The sequence below is a fragment of the Mesoplodon mirus genome, assembly GCF_964341445.2.
Source record: "Mesoplodon mirus genome assembly, chromosome: 4".
Classification (NCBI taxonomy): Eukaryota; Metazoa; Chordata; class Mammalia; order Artiodactyla; family Ziphiidae; genus Mesoplodon; species Mesoplodon mirus.
The window spans coordinates 166,902,046-166,923,511 of NC_138979.1; the positions used below are offsets into that span (position 1 = coordinate 166,902,046).

Genomic DNA, 21,466 nt, shown 5'->3' on the forward strand with positions numbered 1-21,466 from the left:
CTATTTTGTGCCACTGCAGGCAGCAGAGGGGAAAGCTTGGACTTGGGCTCTGGAGTCAGATTGACCTGGCCCTGCTTTAGAAAACTGTGTGATCTTGGGCACATTACTTAACCCTCTCTAAACTTCATATTTATCACCTCTTAAGGGGGAATAATAACAGTACCCACTTTGTAGAGTTGTTGTGAGGGTAGCAGAGATCGGTAAAGGACACTGAATTTAATTAACCCATAGCACAATAAATGTTAGCTATCACAATAAAAAATACATAAATATTATTATTATTTCAGAATTCTTAAGGAAGCAAAAAAGAGGAGAGAGGGGAAGAAGTGGGAGAAAAAAATGCCTTTGAAGTTTCATTAGAATCAAGGGAAAGTGGGACGGAGAAAGAAAGAAGAATGTTTGTCTCAGGTTATGAGTCCATGAATCCAAATCTTTCCATAATTATTGCAAAGGCTTGGGAATTACAAGAGATGTAAGAGTCTACATTCATGAAGTCACTGTGATTATAACAAAACAGCACTAGAATCTACCACATAACAGAAGTGCTAAGTCATGAGTACACTTTGGTCAAGATAGGACACGCAACTTTCTATTACTCCTAAGAATTGCCTTTGTAATTGCTGGGCAGGTCTAAGACGTTACAGTATTCCAGAGAAGCAGTCCCCAAAGGAGAGCAGTGCACCCAAAGAGGTACAGGATGATCCACTGGGGTGGAGGGAGAAAATATCAGAACTTCTATTTTTGTTGACTTTTTTTAAAATTAATTTTTATTGGAGTATAGTTGCTTTACAATGTGTTAGTTTCTACTGTACAGCAAAGTGAATCAGCTATATGTATATATATATATCCCCTCTTTTCTGGATTGTTGACTTTTTAACCCATCCTTTAAACATTTCTAACTTTTGTTTATATGTTAGAAATCATATACTAAAATACTTGTTTGTAATTTATAAATATATTTATAATATAGTATATTTATAAACATACAAATATTAGAGGCTCATGATCAAACCTTTGGAGAATCACGACCAAACATTTGGAGAAGGCTAGTTCAGTGCACTAGGCATATTTCAAATACTCAGCATGGGTGCGCACACACACAAAGCTATCACCTCTTCCCTGTCCTCTGTAAGAGTTGGCCAATGTAACCAGAAAAATGGCCTTGGTTGTCAGTCCAAAGGGAAAAAGGTACTTTGGCAAATAAGAAGGATCTATTACTCCCTTAAACTCTCCCATTATTTGGGCAATAATTGACTCTTACATGCTCCAGCTTCCTGGTGGCCACGCTAACAACCTATCCTGGCCTTTCCATGTTGCTTTGAATCTAGCTAAGCATGACTTGACCACCACCCACCTTGCTCTCTAGAAAGTTTTAAAACCAGTCTTCCAATTCTGCAAAAATTATAAAACTGACCTGAACAAATAACTATTGGAGCTGCTGCCAGTGCCAAGGATTATGCGACCTCACTATCACAACAAAGGTCTTTTGATGTCCCTTTCTTGGTTATACACTTGGTGCCCAATAAATACATAGCAATGGAAGGAAGAGGGGCTGTCCGTGAGATCTTGACCCATGCCAGGGTCATCACTAGCTTTATAGCAAATATCTATTGAATTAAATGCTTTAACTCTCCTATTGCTTAAATAACAGGTTGAGACTGTTACTTTTGCTTTCAATAAGTCTTAGAGGAAAAGTCAACCCACACGATTCAGAGGGGAAGAACAAAGTCGATACAGCAAACAATATACAGGGAAGGAATACTGTATTACCTTCCCTGCATCCCTCCCCTGCTACTTGGGGTAACAGCATCACAACTGAACTTTTCTCCTCTCATGCATGTCTTTCTGAAGTGTCCGTGAAGGTGCCCCACCCAGGATGCATATGACCCAAGAAAAGTCAGATTCTTGTTGGAAATTTTGAATGGACTAACTCAAGTGCAGCAAAGTGGTGGGAGCTGAGTTATTCAGATGGAAGCACCCTGAAGAGTCTGCACATAGGTCCTTGCTGACTTGAGCCTGAAGGATGCTAAGGTTCCCGACCATCTGTGGGAGACAGCAAAAATGGCCACAGCTTCTTCCTTCCTCTATCCATGCTCTTGGGCAGTCCCCCAAACCCCGCCACATTGACTCTGAGCTAGGGCATGTGATTACATTGACTCTGAGCTACAGCATGTGATTTGCTTTAGTCAAGATCAAATACATCACTAGCAGAAGCTTGAAAAGTGCTTGCATGCTGCGGCTTGCCCTCTTTTGCTCTACTTGGAACCCCAAGACCATCATTCAAACAAGCCTACAGGGAGATGAGTGACCACATGGAGAAGTAAGGCGCCCTAGCCAACCAGGCAGCTGATCGCAGACGCATGAGTGAGCGCCTAAGGAGATCAGCTCAGCCTAGTATAGACAGGGAATTGCTCAAGCTTGCCCAGATTGCTGATTTGCAGCATCTTGAGCTAATAAACAAATAGTTGTTTAGGGGGGCCACTAGTTTTCAGGGTGGTTTGTAACATAGTAAAAGCTGATACACCAACTTCCTGAAGCTTGAGTTTTCAGCTTTTCTTCTGATTCTGTAAACAACTATATCCTTAAAATAAATTCCTTTCACTTAAAGGTAGTACAGTTGGCTTCTGTTCCTTGCAATCCAAGCTCCTTAGCAACCAGGCGGAAGACAGATGAAAAGATCTTTGTAGGAACCATGGGAAGACATAAATTCCTAGAACCTTCCAAACTTGTCTGGCTACTGAGCAAAAATATTTCCATTTTATTGCTCCTCTTTACTCTCCCTTGCTCTTTTCACAAGGAAATAGAACAGTATTCTTCTTGCTTATATAATACAAGACACTTACTTCGAACTCTGTAAGTTTGGAAGGAAGGAATTTTAAGACTCTCATCCCTAGAATTGTCATCTTTGGCCCAGGTCACCCTAGGCATAAACAGGTAGCAAGTGGAGAGGCCCTGAGGGCATTGTCAAGTGGTCAAGAGTACGGACTCTAGCTTCAGGCTGGCTCATATCCTGGCTACTCCAACTCCTCGCTCTGTGACCTTGGGCAAGTTACTTAATGCAGGCTTCAGTTCCCTCAACTCTGAAATGGAGATAATAATAGTACTTACCTCTTAAGTTGTGGTGAGGACTGAGTTAATGTATTTCACGTTTGCATAGCAAACATTATATAAATATTTAGTAGTGTTATTATCACAATTATTCCTTAGAGTCCAGGTACCCTTGGGGAAGATTTTGAAAAGAGACATTTGGCATTGTGGGAACTTTGATAAAGCCACAGAACAGAAGGGTTTATTTCTAGTCCTGGCTCTGCCAAAAACCCCCTGTGGTCTTGGGTAAATCTCTCTGTGCCGTTTCCCCATTTAACATGGGATAATCATAATCCCCGTTCTAGTTTGGAAGCAAATATGAAATAACACATGTAAACATGCTTCTAAACATTCAGAAGTGCTCAACCACTGTTTGGTAAGGCCTGTGATTACTTTTCACATAGTGAGGTAGTTTTAGGTTCCAAGTGAGTCCTACAATTCTTCACGCTGTGGGAGTGGGTCTGAGGTGGGCAGTTATTGCATTTTAGAGATAGAAGACCATAAAAATGCAGAAAGCAGTCTTGGAATAAAGACTTATTTACAAAGATATTAAACCAAAACTTGTGTGTTGAAAGGCTTGGTTACATATCAGATCGAAGAGGCCATGGCCTTTTCAAAAGTCTCCCAGAAACTGTTAAGTGTTTCTAAGAAGGGAAATGAAATCAAGTAACTAGAGAACAGAGGAAAGTAGAAGGACAAGAACACTTTCATACCTTTATACATCCTGAACTGATAGATGTCCTTTAATTGACTTGCTCCCCAACTGTCCCAGGGAGCAAGGTTGAGTGTTCTTTGCCTCAGCTGGGGACAACTCAAGGTTTAAGGCCCACAGAACCTAATGTCCTCCCATGTGAGTTCATTTTAAAACAAACCATTTTTCATGAATGTTTCAGTCACCAAGTTCTAAAGTAAATAAATTTTGTTTCTATAATACAAAGAAGGTAAAACTTTTTGATAATTTTAAGAAAGAAGTTGTATTTTAGAAAACTTGGATGGTGCAGAAACACATACAGACAATTGAAAGCACCTGAATCTTGCTGCCACCTGAGATGATGGATGTCACCATCACAGTGTGCTTCCTTCAAGCTCTCTCGTTCTGCACATAACACATTCACGAACACACACCTCTCTACAAAGTAGGGATTATTCTGCATATGCAGTTTTAGGGCCTAGGTGTTTTGGCTTAATGTTCTCAGATGAGAATTTTCATGGCACACCATTCAAAACACGTAAGTGCCAGTAATTGTTGGCAGGGTCTGACAGAGCTGGTAGTATGAGCATTATGTTTGCTAAAAGAGTTTGAACTGCAGAGCATGAAAATATATTAATTCCAGTTCATATATTCAATGTCTAGCTGCCTCAGGGGGGATATGCAGAAATTCCATATCGGGGGATATGCAGGAAAGTAATAAGAAAGTATGACACTGGATGAAGGATGATCAATGCTGATGATTTGTTTCATGAAGTAAATTTGACTCCTGTTGACATTTAAAGTCAGGGACTACAGTAGACAGGGATGAGGTAATGAGATTAGGACTTCTATCTCCAAGCCTAAAGCTTCTTGCCCCACTGTGACACACAGAGATGTTGACAAACATGCTGCCTTCCATTCTGTAAAAACAGTAACCTTTGTGTCCTCACTGAGGGCCTTTCCTGGGGGTCATAATGAATCTCTTCTGCAGCTGGACACACAGCCGGCTGATCGGTACACGTGGTTACTTGTTGCCTCTTCTTCTTTGCATATATGACAGAAGTCAAGTGAAGGACATAAAGCCAGAAGCATCAGCCCACCTCTAAGCCAGAACCTCAGTTACATCATAGGGTGGGGCGCACAACCTAAAACACTGAGGTTTGCTGCCTCAAAGACTTTTTAAAAGCATGCCATATAGCATAGGAATTGCCATCCTATCTTTAAGAGCAGACTGTGGTAAATACACTAGTCAGCATGGATTTAATATAGGTTGTTAGCAAATAAAGAATAAATAGTCCCAAAAATATTTAAAGAGGAAGAATGTACTCTAAATCCTTAAGATTTCTGATTAAGATTAAGAGGGGTGGGGCTTCCCTGATGGCGCAGTGGTTGAGAGTCCACCTGCCGATGCAGGGGACATGGGTTCGTGCCCCGGTCCGGGAGGATCCCGCATGCCGTGGAGCAGTTAGGCCCGTGAGCCATGGCCGCTGAGCCTGCGCGTCCGGAGCCTGTGTTCTGCAACGGGAGAGGCCACAACAGTGAGAGGCCCGCGTACCGCAAAAAAAAAAAAAAAAAAAAAAAAAGAGGGGTTAGGAGTGTGTATGAGGAGACAGGTATAAACTGTCTTTAGAATCTGGGAGAAACTGAGTCAGGTAAAGAGATCTTTATGGTGTTAGTTTTTCTTCAAAGCATTTAATTTGGGATTGGATTATCTAACCCTACAGAGCCCATGGGGACTTTTGGAGTGTGTCTGGAGTACTCTGGTGATTTCAGGAGTAGACTTTGGGTTTTAGGGCAGGAGAGGTTGCTGGAAGGAGAGAGGATAATAGCTCACCATGGCCACCACCTCCAAGACAACAGCAGTGGCAAAGCTGACACTCACCAGTCACATATCACATGTCATGTATCAACTGTCAGGTGCTCTGCCTAGGCCTGTACCAAAACCATCTCATTTGATCCTGGAGACACCTACATGAGGTGGCTCCTACCATTATCCCTATTCTATTGATGGGGACACAGGCATAGAGGTTAGATGACTAAATCACTGTCACAGACAAGCAAGTGGTGGCGTTAGGATCTAAACCCCGGAGGTTCGAATTCACAACCCTCAGCTTGACCCCTCCCGTATACTGCAGCTCAGTGTCTTTAGAACTATCTAATCTTGAACAAGTAACCCAATTTCTGTCTCAGTTTCCTCGCTTTTAAAGAGGATAATAATAATCTAGTCTATCTACCACAGTACGGTTGTGAGGACCAAATGAGACACGTGAATGCATGCGATTGCCATCTGTAGAATATGGCATGCTCTACAGTTTAAATTATTTTTATTATTACTGATGAAAGGAAGAGAAAGAGAGTAATGATTTCTTCATTTTGAGGGTTTGGGTTTTTTATTTTGTCTTAGTATAAAAGTTTTGATTTTAACAATCAACATAAGGCAATGAAAATAACTGATATGCGCTAGTAGGTACATTAAGTATTGATAAAAAGCAGAAAACACTCCCTGTATCAGGAGCCTGTGATTAAGAAAGAAAAAAAAATAGTGATTATTTTGACAGGACAGTGACTTAGAATAGCTCCTTGTGGGGCCTGGTAACTCTGGTGATAAAGCTCCTCTAACTGCTGACGGACAAGTGACACTCCCCTTTCCGGAAATGGAAATGAACTCTCAAGGATTTGTGACTCTGCAGATAATGACTTCCTGCTCCACAAAAACAAAGCCCAGCCGCTGAAATAACAACCTTTCTCTGGTCCCTATTCAACATCCTGGGGCTGCCATTCTTAGTCTGGTCTGAAGGAGGCTTCTCCAGCTCCAGGCCTCTAAAGCCTCACTGTTCCAGAGACAGACAAAAATGCCAGAATTTAAAAGCCAAGGTGAGAAAGAGTTACCTCTGGGCAAAGTCACGCCGCACTCAGACTTGATCTGTTGGAAGTCATTCAACTCCCAAGCAGGCCTGGAGTCCCTGGTCCATACCTCTATCACAGCACACACAGAGGCAGGATCTCTTTGTGTTTATTTTCCAAATATGGCCAGTAAGTTCCTAGAGGAGAGACGCTACATAATAGCCTTTTGAACTGAATTGCACTAGGGACTTCATCTAGGAACCCAATGTTGGGACAGAGGGAAAAATGAGCCTCTCCTGAAATTAAATGATAAAAGGATCAACAAAGAAGAGTTTAGTCATCCACCACTAAATGGTTTGTGAATGTGCTGCTCTCAGAGATTTAGGAAACACCTAAAACCAATCAAAGGTGACCTGGATATAATTTCAGAAAGATTTGATAGGAGTGAGTCTAAAGTCTACTATTCATAATCTAATTACACAGAAGTTTAAAAACTTTCTTTTTAAACACAAATAATCCATGTCCATTGAAGAAAATTTACAAAATACAGAAAAGTGAAAAAAATAATAAAAAGCACCCCAAGTTCCACCTTTACCACCAAATATGAGACATCTGTGCTGTTATGAAGGCTGATGAAGGAGAAAATGAAAATAACAGCCAGAAGGGTTCAAAAGTTAACTGTCATGTGACACTAAACCATGTACAGTACTAGGATCTGGTGGTCACTTTCATATACATGCCTGGACTTCCGTCCTCTTAGGCAACTCCTCTTCACCTCTCAGGAATATTATGAAAGTTATCCATACATGCACAGAATAGTGCTGTACAAGAATATACTGTGACACCATCTCAAAAAATTAAGAAAAGGTATCTAGTAAAATTTAATACCCATTAGTAATAAAAACTTTCAGCATACTAGGAATGGAAGAGAACTCTTCAATCTGATAAAGGGCATGTATCGCAAAAAGCTCAGCTAACATCATAACGGTGAAATATTGAATGCTTTCATCCAAGCTCAACACTCTATTCCATATTGTACTAGAGTCCTTAGGCATCGCAGCAAGGTAATGAAAGGGAATAAAAGAAGCTATATGAATGGCCATATAACACATGAAAAGGTGCTCAACATCATTAGATACCAGGGAAGGGTAGATGAAGCTACAATGAGATACTACACATCCACTAGAATGGCTTAGAAAGTGTGATAACAAAACACCACTACAGTGATAAACATAAGTGAACTATTTAGACATGCAGCAGCATAATGAATCATTAAACCACCGTCTGAATCTTAAGAGTCCTAACACACCATCGCTCACCTTGGTTTCATTCATTCATTTAATCTCATACCAACCCTATAAAGTAGATACTATTATCCCTCTTTTAATAATGAAAAAGATTCATAGAGGAAAAGTAATCTCCAAGATTATATTAGTTCATTCAATATTTACTGAGCACATACTGTTTGCCGACAGGCAGTGTAGCGTGTGCTGAGGATACAATGTTAGCAAAACTAGACCCAGTCCTTCCTCTACAGATACTGCCAGGTAATATGATGGGCCTGTCATGAAAAAAAAAAAAAAAATAAGACCGTCACTACCTTTAAGTTCAGAGTCCAGCTGTACACCAGAATCTAACACAACATTGTTAATCAACTATACTTTAATTAGAAAAAAAATTTTTTTAAAGAAGTTCAGAATCTAGCAGAAGAAACTGGCAGATAACCATTTACGGTGCAGTAAAAGCAATTACAAATTAACACAAAGTGTTCTTACAGGTATATGCAAAGTGCTGTATATACTCAAAAAGGGAAATGACTGATAATTCTGCAGAGTTGATTGAAGCCAATCTGGCAAACATCTGAGCTGGTAATGTAACAACAGACAGAATGCCTTCAGGCACTGAGGTAGAGTGGAAGGACATGATTTGTAACTAAATACACCTGGCTAAGACGCCTGCTCAGGATTCACATTTGTGAAATGTGAGTACCCAACAACTTGAAGGGTTGTTGTGAGAACTGGAAGTAATACCTGTAAAGATCTAAGCACATGCAGAAGAAACTCAATTCACAGTAGCTTTTAGTTTTGGAACAAATCACCGGTGACAGTCATCTTGCTAATATACATCTCCTGCTGTAAATCTGTGTCAATCCCAGAAAGTCTCACCTCTCAATACAAGAATATGATTCACTTTCTGAGACTGAAAAGCTTAAGACTGTGTCTTAAACCCATGGCAATCTGCTGGCTTCTGACCTTTCTCCTCATCTGAACATGACCTGAGCCCCAATATATGAGACTGTGGGTAAAGTAGAGTTGGCTGTCTCAGTTAGACTGGCTTATGGAAGGTCAGAGGCTGGGACCCAGAAACATTCGGACCAGTGGGAGTAGCAGCCACTCTGCACTGTGCCTCTTTGCACAAAACCGCTCAGAACATGCACTTTATCAGCTGTCTCCTCTGTGCCCAGCTCACAGCAACACTCACTTTAATCTGCATCAGATACCCCTATTGGCCTACAAATTTCCAGAACAGGGGTTAGCAATAAGTATTAAATTAATCTGAGAGAGACAGCCCAGTAAGGAAAGGACCAAAATGGCAGAACTTTTTCAATACACAGAGGCTCTTCCCGTGGTGCCTGCATCCAAGATTTTAATATAGATAATGCAATAGGCCCAGTATCCTTCCTGGTGGCACAGCGCACAGGTTAGTGCAGCTGAACATTCAGGCATTTACAAAACAAGAGCTCAGAAGTTGTTTGCAGGGGGCTTCCCTGGTGGCGCAGTGGTTGAGAGTCCGCCTGTCGATGCAGGGGACACAGGTTCGTGCCCCGGTCTGGGAAGATCCCACATGCCGTGGAGCGGCTGGGCCCGTGAGCCATGGCCTCTGAGCCTGCACGTCCGGAGCCTGTGCTCCGCCACAGGAGAGGCCACACAGTGAGAGGCCCGCATACCGCAAAAAAAAAAAAAAAAAGTTGTTTGCAAGGCTGACCAGCTCTTTATTGACATTTCCAGTCAGAGTAGAGTAATTACAGCAAGAGCGATCACAGTGCCGACCTCTCCTAACAACACGGGTTTATATGTGCACAGCTGACTGACAAACTGACGCAGAAGGGTGTCTGCATGGTTTAATCATCGGGGCAAACACTGCAGACGACTCTACAAGGAGCACGGCACATGGAGAGAGAGCATCACAGTGCACAGCGGCTGTGGGCAGCGCTGGGCAAGTTACGTAGAGCTCTCCAAGCTTCAGCTTCCTCGCCTATAAAGTGGGATGATGCCCTGCAGGATGCAGTGAGAGTTACATCACGTAGACAGGTGCCTGGCACAGCGCCTTGTGCATAGTGGACACCTAGTAAATGGTCATTTCTGTTACTGTAACTAATGTAAGGCATGGTCGTCTATAGTCTGGGGGGAGCCAAGGGAAAGATATATGCTAAGAGTGGATTGTTTTGTTGGATAGAGGCCAAGTTAAATGGCTTTTAGCCTGTGTACATGGGGTTCACTGAAGGGTGTGTGTGTGTGTGTGTGTGTGTGTGTGTGTGTGTGACACACAAAGAGAGAGAGAGAGAGAGAATATGAGAATATGTACTAAGTGAGTGGAGGATATCAGAAGAGAAGGGAAAAAAAGCTTTGAGAAGAAACACGTCTTGTTCCTAGACCATAAGCTATTTGAAGGCAAGGCCTCTGCTTTATTTTATTTCACTTTCAGCCCTGTTTTTAGTCACTGTTCCATGCTCCATCAGAATCTACCATTAACGCCTGGCACTCAGCAGGCACTCGGTAAACATTTCCTAGACCAGGCGCTGCACTCTCACTTGCAGGTGTGGCTGTAACTAAACACAGGAAAAGGAAGCCAGCGGTGGTGGTGAGGGACACTTGCCAAGCGGTGGCTCTGACACGCAGAAGTGCCCTTTGTCCCAGCAGATGAGTCACTGTACCACCGCACTGGCGCACTGTGACAGGTTCCATTCACAGCAACAATAATGACATGAGGTCATTCCCCCAACAAAGCAATAAACCCCAGATGAAGGCTCCAAATCCTAACACAGGTCACCCTCTACGTTAATGAGCAGATCAGGCTCATTAAATACTTTATCGTTCCACTCTGGACTAGGTGTTCCGTATACACTGTTCCCATTAATCCTCAGGACAGCCCTATGGGAGGTAATAGTCATAGCTGATAGGTAAGAAAATGAAATTCACAGGGGTTAAGTAACTGGCCTGACGTCAAATACTTCACCAGGTTTCAAACCAATGCCCTTTCCACATACTTGAAGCAGAATACACATACAGAAAGGTGTGCATAAGTGTATAACTAAATAAATTTTCACAAACTGAGCACATTCATGTAACCACCGCCCAGATAGGAAACAAGTCCCCTGTACTCCTTTCTCATCACTCCCCTCCTCCAAAGGTAGCCAATACACTCACAACTCTGTATGAGTTTTACCCAGAACACTCGACGACAATCTCTCCTCCCATTGGATCCTTAGGTTTTTCTTATGTGTACCACCCATCTGGAATTTCCCAGTACTCTCTTGTAGTGTCAACTATTTGTTCCTTTACGTATCTTGTCTTTTTAATTATTACTATAAATTCCTTGAGGCCAGGGCTTTTATACTTTTTTACATCCCCCTAGCACATCTAGTATGGAGCAATTACTCCAAAATACATGTACCTAACAGTTATTTTCTGCCTTCTACACACATCTGATGCTGTTTTAAGCACTTTACCTGATTTCATTTAATCCTCCCAAAAACCCAATCATCTCCCTTTAACATATGACAAAACTGAGGCATAAAGAAGTAACTGGCCCAAGGTCACACAGGGAGGGATGGAGTAAGGTTCAAACTCAGGCATCATTACTCCAGGGCATGCATAGATTGGGGGCCTCTCATGATTTTGTCCCCTTTTCATAAATTGTGTCCTAAAGTATAAAACACATGTAGAAAGAAAACCACATAAATCACACATTTAAAGTTCAACAAGTTTTCACAAAGTGAAGACACTGAGGTAACTTACACCTAGATCAAGAGACAACATGGCCAACAGCCCGGAAGACCCCTTCACGCCCCATCCCAGTCACTAAATACCCCCCCAGGGTACCCACTATCTTGATTCCTAACACCATACATTAGTTTACCTGTTTTTAAACTATATAAATGGATCATACAGTATGTCCTCTTTATATTCATGAGAGTCATTCATTCTGTTGCACATGGTATGATTAATGTGTGTTTTGGTGTTGTATTCAATTGTGTGAATGTGACATAATTTATCCATTCTGGTGTTATTAGACAGTTGATAGATTCTAGATTTGCATAACTGTAGCTAGTGCTTCTGTGAACATTCTTAATGTCTGTTGGCATACGCATGTATTTTTCTTGGGTACATACCCAGGAGTGGAACTGTTCTGTCCTTGAGTATGCAAAGTGACCACACCAGTTTACATTCTCATTTGCAGTGTTTGAGAGTTCTGGTTGCTCTACATCTTTGCCACTTGATATTGTCCATTATTTTCAGTTTAGCTATGCTGGTGGATGTGTAGTTGCAACATATTGTGGCTTTAATTGGGCTTTCACTGATGACAAGTGACGATGTACATCTTTTTATATGTTTATTGGCCATTTGGATATCCTCTCTGTGAAGTACCTTTTCAAGGCTTTTGCCGATTGAGTGGTCTGCTGTTTTGTTGATTTGTAGGAGGTTCTTTATATATTCTGGATATGAGTTTTTTGTCAGATGTATCTATTGTAAATATCCTCTTTCACGCTGTGGCTTACCTTTAACTCTCTTAATAATATCTACTGACTAACAGACAGTCTTAATGTAGTCTAATTTATCAGGGTTTTTTTCCTTTATAGTTAGTACTTTTGGGGTCTTGTTTAATTAACATGTGCTTTTTTTTAGGGACTGCCTCATTAGAGATTCCCTAGTGGGACTAGCAGTCAAGGTTCCCTGCCTTCCTGTAGCCACATGAGCTAAGCTAAGCCACTGCAAAGCCCTTTCCCTGGAATTTGACTCTTTTTTGAAAATAAAATTGAAGATGGTTATCATTCACTCATGACAATGGTAGCACTGGAAGAAACCATCTGCAAGTCCTTGTCAAGGACCCAAGTGCTGTTCTAGCTCCTGTCCTTTCTGCGTCTGGCTTTTCGGTTTGATTTCTTAGCCTTTCCTTCAATTCTATGAGCACACCCTCCTCCCCAATCCCCATATCCTTTCAATAAACCCTCCTTTTTTATTTGTAATTAGCCAGAATCTACTTCTGTTGCTTGCAAATAAAAAAATCCCATCGATTCCTTTCTTCGCTCTCTCTCTTTTTAGATATGGCACTAAGCAGAGAAGTACAGCTTGATCCGTTTCACACACTTTCATGATTACAGTATAATTTTTGAAAGCTATGAGCTTTCTGGCATCCCAGAGCTGGCTCTGCCTTGACGCTCACCACATTAGGAAAAACAATGGCATTTTCAACTCATTGGCTCTTAGGGAAATGAAGAAGGAGAAATCTAGCTAAAACTGGACATTCTCCAGTAAAGCTGACAATAAAAAGGTACAATAGGGCATGAACCCCTTAACAAATTATCAAGCAAAGGCAGCTCTGTAGCTGTGCCTAAGCATGATAATTACTATCTCTTCTAGCTGGTAGGTATAATAACGAGCACTGATAATTTAAATGGAAGAGCAAACGATACTTTGGTTGGAATATTGTTTAAATAAGGAGCACTTCTAAAAACCAAAGTTATCCTGAAAAGCCAATCTACAGAAACACTGTTAAAACTGGAAGGGTGGGCTTCCCTGGTGGCACCAATGCAGGGGACACGGGTTCGTGCCCTGGTCCAGGAGGATCCCACGTGCCGCGGAGAGTCTGGGCCCCTGAGCCATGGCCGCTGAGCCTGCGCGTCCGGAGCCTGTGCTCCACAGCGGGAGAGGCCACAACAGTGAGAGGCCCACGTACCGCAAAAACAAAACAAAACTGGAAGGGTATCTGGGGAATCATCTCAGCGATTGCTCTCTTAGACTGTTCACATTTCACAAAATATGAGCACAGGCCAACATTAACAAGAGAGGTTTTAAAAAACCAAACTGGGACTTCCCTGTTGGCACAGGGGGCCCGGGTTTGATCCCTGGTCAGGGAACTAGATCCCACATACATGCCGCAACGAAGAGTTCACATGCCACAACTAAGGAGCTGGCCTGCCACAACTAAGCCCGGCACAACCAAATAAATAAATAAATGTTAAAAAAATAAATTAAAAAAAATTTTTTTTAATTTAAAGTAAAAAAAGAAACAGAAGTTATAACTACAAATGAGTCTAAAATGGTAAGCCATACACGTATTGCACTGAAGTAATTATAACATTAGGCATTCCAGGTTACCTCTTTGGGCAGTGTTTTCAGAACGTGCGGTGCTGTCTTCCGCGTGACCCAAGTGGTGGCAAATCTTTATTCCTCGAGGTCAACTGGGTTTGATTTTTCAAAACAGTCAAAACTCACTTGGAGTCAAAGCTGTTGAGTAAATTTCTATAAATTTATTTCCTTTTTAAAAGAGTGACAATGCAACATAGCAGTTAAGAGTACTGACTTTTAGAGAAATCTGGATTCTGGCACTTGCTGATGTGTCATCTTGAATACAAAACAGTCTATTTGAGCCTCAATGTCTTTATGCATCAGAAGGGACTAACAAGCAACAAGGATATACTCCATAGCACAGGGATATATAGCCATTATTTTGTAATAACTCTAAATGGAGTATAATCTATAAAAATACTGAATCATCATGGTGTACACCTGAAACTAATATAACGTTGTAAATCAACTATACTTCAATAAAAAAATAAGGGGGGGGGCTAGCAGTCTATCTGATGGGTGTGGCTGGTAAATGAGATAATGTAACTGAAGCTATTATATCTTTAACTTTTATTATTATGACTAAGGAAGGAGAATGACTTTTGTTTATGGAATGTGAATTGGTTCTGAAAGGACTTCCCGAAAAGAAGTGTACAACTTTTACGCATTAGCATAGTCATTTGTGAGTGTCAAGACTTAAACTGTCTCTGGATTTATGTAACCCAGCTCAGACCCAGAAATTATTTTTAAAAGGACTCTGAGCACACAAAACACAATCACAGAATCCATGTACTAAAGCTGGGATATTTATTCACAGGTGGCTTATTGGTGACCGACAAGGCCTAGCCACTCATGCTCTAATTCTGAGTTCATCTCCAGCAACTCGTGGGAGGTGAAGCGGGCCGTGAAGACAGGTTAACTGTGGTGAAGGGAAAAACGAAAGAACTGATGGAGGAAACAGAAATTCTCAAGGGACAACGAGATTCACCCAGAGACATGTTTTACCCAAGGACCTATACAGTGAGGGACTCTGGGAGGATTGGGGACAAAAAGGCTGATTTAATAAGCAAAAATCAGAATTTCAGAGTTCAGAAGGGCTGGTTTCTAGCGTAGTGCTAGCCAGGGAGAACAAGCTGGTCTTCTGGTAGAAAAACTTTATTTGGTTCAGCAACTGGATTAGCAACCTTTCCTTGGTGTTTGCCTAAAGTTTTGTTCTGCTCTGCTTCTGTGGGAACAGAAATAAGTCATCAAAACACCCACAAAATTTTGTTACCTTGACCCCTGAGCCTTAGGGTCCTTATCAATAAAATGAGGAAACTCATGCCTACTTCACGGTACTATGCAAGTTAAATGAGATCTCATAAAAAGCATTTATTACAGTGTCTGGCACATAGCAGTTGCCTGATAAATACAAATTACTATTATTATTGGCTTTATACAAAAAGAGATGCCAAATATTTGGAGCTGAACTATGAGGAAGATAATAATCTATAGATTGAGAGAAAAATTAGTTCTAGTCTGGATAATTCTAGAATTTTCTGAATCCTGAATTTTGAGCAATTGCTATTATAGCTTCAATGTATGTATATTTTCTTGAAATACATTCTCTATACCTTTTTATTTATCTACATATGTCATACAATTTTACTTCGTTAAAAGAACAAAATAATCCCTTAATCAATTATCCTTGAGAAAATCTATTCATAAATATCTGGGTCTTATGCTCTGTAGATCTGACACTTTCTTGAAGCTGCAGAGCTGGAGGATGACGTTCCACTGTGGAACCATCAATCCCCTGGACCATGTGTGAAGCTCAGGGATCTGGCTCTGCTTTGATCATGACTGTATCTAAGGGCACAGGGTTTGTGGAGGAGATATCCTTCAGAGGGAAAAACAGGAACTGTTCACTTTGTCATCACTGCCTCTTTCACATAATAGGTAAATGTATATTTCCTACAGAGAGTCAGGGATAATGTGCCAAAGACAGGAAGAGACTGGGTCAAAGGTGTCATCTTGTTTGAGAATCCCCCACTGATGACCACACTCACATTTCAAAATGATGGCTCTCAAATCATTTTATGTCCATGGTCACTTTGGAAGAGTGATAAACCAAGAGGCCACATATTCAGGGCCTGAATTACGGCTGGAAGTCCTGTCCTCCTGCCACTCGGAGAATTCATTTAATACCCATAGGGCTCAATTTCCACATCTGTAAAGTGAAGGGTTTGCATTAGATGATCCTGAATTTGCCTTGTCTTTAAAACCCTGTAATTCATATCCATTCTTCTACTTTTTTATTGTGAAAGAAAACAGTGTAAGCCACCTCCCTTCGACTAGAACAAAGAATATGACATTGCTTTGATGAGATCACAAATAAAAGAAATGATAAAATATTAATTCATGTTAAAGATAAAAATATACAGTGCCATCCTGCAGTCATTACCAGAGAGCTGTCTGCTCACCGTGTGATGTGCCTGCTTGTCATATGCTCTTTCTCCCTCATCTATGGCAGTGATAGAAAAATAGCTGTGAACCCTCAAAATGGGTCATTCAATACCAGCTTAGGAACTGTCAAGACTAACCAGAGCTGCAGACAGATAGAGCACCTCTGTGGTCAACAGGTGAGTAATGGCAGCCTCAGCGGCAGGTGGTGAGGTCTAAGTTATATAGGACTGAGAAGTCTAACTGGCCTCTAAATAGCTAAGTATCCAGGTGTTATTCATGAGCTAATCATGGAAAACATTTATTGAGCACTTACTATATGCCTGGCCTTAAAGCCATGTGCTGTACATAGGTATGTGTGTGTGTGTGTGTGTGTGTGTGTATATACACACACACACACACACACATACATATAATCTAAATATTTGATTATCACCCCTATTTTGCAGGCCAGGAAACTAGGGCTACAGAAGCTCAGGGTCCTGGTCATGCTACTCAACCAAATTGTATTGACAGCTCTTTCACAGTGAAGATGAACAGGAAATCTATTTCCTTTCCCCTGTGCCTTTCTTCCTGGTCCAGTAATTCACATCCTTTCCTCTCAGGCCTGAAAAGTCCCGAGAGATTGGGTGGCTCGGGAAGTTTGATACTTGACCTACTCTTTAACTTTTTTTTTTTGGTTGCACCGGGTCTTAGTTGCAGCGGGCAACTTAGCTGAGGCAGGCGGGCTCCTTAGCTGTGGCTCGCTATCTCCTTAGTTGCGGCTCCAGGGCTCCTTAGTTGTGGCTCACCGGATCCTTAGTTGCAGCACTTGGGTGGGCTCCTTAGTTGCAGCATGTGGGCTCCTCAGTTATAGCTCCAGGTCTCCTTAGTTGCGGCTCGCCAACTCCTTAGTTGCAGCAGCACGCAGGCTCCTTAGTTGTGGCATGTGAACTCTTAGTTGCGGCACGCGTGTGGGATCTAGTTCCCTGACCAAGGATTGAACCAGGGCCTTCTGCGTTGGGAGCACAGAGTCTTTTTTTTTTTTTTTTTTTTTTTGCGGTACGCGGGCCTCTCACTGTTGCGGCCTCTCCCGTTGTGGAGCACAGGCTTCGGATGTGCAGGCTCAGAGGCCATGGCTCATGGGCCCAGCCACTCCATGGCATGTGGGATCTTCCCAGACTGGGGCATGAACCCATGTCCCTCTGCATCGGCAGGCAGACTCTCAACCACCGCACCACCAGGGAAGCCCAAGAGCGCAGTCTTATCCACTGCGCCACCAGGGAAGTCCCACTCTTTAACTTCTTAAAAGTGTTTTCCTCTAAGCACCAAATGGTTCGGCGACTACCTCTGTCTCCCATGATCAAGTCAACTGGTAGCACTGATATCCCTAGAGTGCTTGTTATGTGTCAGGCATTAGTGCATGCATTTGGGTGGAACAGCAAGTGCACGTAAAGCACTTGGGGAACAGAAGAAAGCAAGCTTGTAACTGAGATTACCACTTCTTGGAAGATAGAGCTGAATTTGTATTCCTTTACATATTGTACCTAGTTTTATACCAATCAATCAACAGTTAAAGAAGCAGAACAGCATACTGGACAGAGCAGCAGAACAGGAGAGAGTGGAAGAACGTGGGCATAGGTCTCCATCACCCCCATCCCTGCCCAACCATCTCTGCTCTGCTCTCCTCCCCTCCCCCAACACTGGGATAAAACCCTGATGCAGAGAAGCACCAAATGTCAAGGGGTGTTTCTAATTCTGGAGGGGCAAAGGAGAAAAAGCTGAAATATATCTTCATGGAATTAAAAACAATAATAATTTTTAAATCATACTATGTGCCAGGCACAGTGAAAAAACTTTTTTTAGTTGATCTTATTTGCCTCTCACAAGAATCCTATGAGGGCGATACTATTATCAATACCACATAAAAGAGGAAGAAAATGAGGCACCCAGAGGTTAAATAAAATGCCCAAGGTGTCCAGTTAGGAAGCGGCAGAGCTGAGATCGAAGAGGGGCTGAAAACACCGAAACTAAAAACAAGGGGTTTGCTTTGTGAAGAATTTTGTTAAAGCGGTATTTGTTCCTGGCAGCTCTAGAAAAAGGCAAATCCCTAGGAAACCAAGAGACTCCTTATAGCCAACCTTCTCTGGAACTAACGAGCCAGGAGACATCAGATAGGAAAGCACCATAACCCATAGATAATCTTTGTTGTGTCTATTTTTTGTAAATGAAGGAGTGGTCAAGTTATATCGTCCAGTGAGACACACGAGCCTTACGGCTTGGCCGCTTGTCATCCCAACACAGTTATTGCCTGGTCTTTGGCCAACACGGCATACCATATTATCTCCGCCGAAGTCCGTGAATGAACAAAATGGATGTGTGTGTGTGTAGGATTTATGCAGTGTAGGCACAAAGCCACAGGCACTCCTTGCATTCTCAGCTCACATTCTTTCCTCCCCATAAAGAAGAGAGATCATGTGATTGTTTTAGTCATTCTCTTCCTGAAATGGCTTTGGGACGGATACAGTCTGGCTGGGGTTTAAGCTCCCAACTGGACCAAGCATAAAAGGCAGGCTACAGACACCCTCTGTGTCTGTGAGTGTTGGTGAGAAAAGGAAGCAGGGACAACTCTGCAGGAAAAGGCTGTCCTTTGCCATTAAAGCTGAACTCTCTAGGGAGAGGATCAGAAGAGAAACCTTACCTGTCTCACCCACCCATATGCTCTCTCTATACCTGTTCTCAAGATAAATTGAGGCTGCTTTGGCTTTTTGAAGCTCCTGATTTCATGCTTTCTACTGAAACTTAATTAGTAAAACTTCCTGAAGCCGCCTCCCCTACAAACTGCAAACTCACTGAGACCAAAAGGAGTTGTATCTTCTAATTCAATCTCTTCCCACCCCCAGCGCCTCCTGTACCTGGCTGATGAGCATCCATCACACCTCCAACCTAAGGAATTCTTGCTCTTCCCTCCTGGCGTCATCTAGACTAGGCTTGCTGTTTAAAATCAAATTGCCCCTGGCTGTTTAATCATGCAATAGCTAGCTCTGGTTTCATGATGCATTGGCCTGTATTGATCATAACTGTACTGGTCTACAGGAACCGCCAATCCTTTTGAAAATTAGTACCTTTCTGGTTTTTAAGGCAAAGAGATTTCTGGAGTCCAGTCAACTTTTCATGTATTTATAATCACCTTTTGGTGGCAACCTCTTTGTACCATTACTCAACACTTCGGGTAAGAATTCTGCTTAAGAAACTTGTCCTTGCTTGTAAAGCCTGGCAGTCAAAAAAGAAAGACACTTACTGGCAAATTAAATAAAAAGACACAGCCCAGGGGCTTCCCTGGTGGCGCAGTGGTTGAGAGTCCACCTGCTGATGCAGGGGACACAGGTTCGTGCCCTGGTCCGGGAAGATCCCACATGCCGCGGAGCGGCTGGGCCCGTGAGCCATGGCTACTGAGCCTGTGAATCCAGAGCCTTGCTCCGCAACAGGAGAGGCCACAACAGTGAGAGGCCTGTGTACGCAAAAAAAAAAAAAAAAAAAAAAAGACACAGCCCATGTTTTCACTGCTCTTCTTATCTTCCCCTCCTCTTCCTCCTCATCTTTCTCCCTCCCTCTCTCTCTTTCTTTCCTTCTTTTTTTGGTCCACCACTTCCATTCTTTATACTGTCTTCTAAAATCTCCTTCCAAGGCCTTGCTCCATTTCATGGATTGTGACACAAGAGGCTAATCGGTCCAATCAAGGAAAATGAAAACCTATCAAATGATCAGATCAATGACCAGAACCCAGGGTTTTTGGTTTTGTTTTAATTTCTTGAAGCACAGTTTGGGTGTGGAGTGGGATGGTAGAGAAGAAAAACAGGGAGAGTAAATCTGAAGACCCTTGAGGGCAAAGACTGTGATATAATCACCTTGCACTCTCCATAGAGCCTAAGTCAGCCACACAACAGTGTTTAGTGAGTGGCTTCAATATACAGAACCAGTGGTGAACAAAACAGACTGGGTGCTTGCCTCAGAGAGCCCTCAGATTCATAACAAGAGAGAAAATTAATTGAAAAAAAGAAAGAAAGAGAGAAATAGATCACTACAAACTTTGATAAGTGTGGTGAAAGAAAAGAAACCACTATCAGGGAACATATGCTCAGTTCTGATCTAGCCTGGGGGTCAGAGTAGGCTCCCTTGAGGAAGGGACACTGAAACAGAAATCCAAAGTCTGAGTAGGAGTTAAGGGAGTTGCAAATTATAAGACGGTCGACAAAGCAAAGGGCTTTTCTACTTCTAAAACAACTGGAGTACCACTTTTTTTGTGTGGGGGAGAGACATGAAAGAAATCTTAGGAATGTCAACCAAATCTTTCATTTTAACATGTAATAGAATTCAAAGCCTCGTATGAGCTGCCCAAGGCCACTCCAGCTAGGACTAGACCCTGGGCTCCTGGCTCCCAGCCCAGAGCTCCCTGGAGCACGCTGTGGACTACACGGCAACAAGACTGGCATTTCAGTGACCACAACGGACTTAAAAGCAGTGATGGATGGGACTCTGAGACATAAAGATGGAGGGCTTATCCCATACTCAAATGGTATGTAGTGGGTTGGGGATAAAAGGTTTTTAAAATTGAACTTTTAATAAAAAGAACTCAGCGCTGCTTCTGAAGAATGGCTTGATATTGTGCAAGGTTTTTTTGACCAAAAGCTATTTGTAAATCAGGAACAAAGAGTGACCCAGACAGATTTCCCCATCTGCATGCAAAGTGAAAACAAGATGTAGAAGTGGTAACAGCAATGGGGCAATGTGATAAATCAATCCAAAGTTGATATTTAAGGTCTAGTGATTTCATCCATTAGCCCAGTGAGAACTACAATTAGCACTAAACTCTGATCAACACCACCCCTGAGATGACAAGTGGCAGCCCTGAGTGACAGACGGAGCATTTTTTAAGTGCCTGTGAAACCTCGTGGGAAGTCAACACCACCTAAGCGCCTTTCTCAGCAGCTTCCCTATTTTCTTTCTTCTCTGTGATGCCACTACACCAAGGAAAAATGAACACTGCCACTTCTCTTTGTCGGTTAGGTTGTCC

General features: G+C 42.2%; 1 protein-coding gene across 6 annotated transcripts in view; it reads right to left on the bottom strand.

Moving 5' to 3' along the window:
• Nucleotides 1–21,466, bottom strand: part of STON2 (stonin 2) — a 150,985-nt gene that overhangs the window by 23,717 nt on the left and 105,802 nt on the right. Inside the window, exon 1 of one of the 6 annotated variants that reach the window (XM_082617189.1) lies at nt 14,002–20,505. The exons of the other annotated variants lie outside the window; for them this stretch is intronic. The gene's annotated coding sequence lies outside the window, so the exon portion shown is untranslated. Of the gene's footprint in view, nt 1–14,001; nt 20,506–21,466 lie in introns of those variants that run through there. 6 annotated transcript variants of the gene reach the window in all.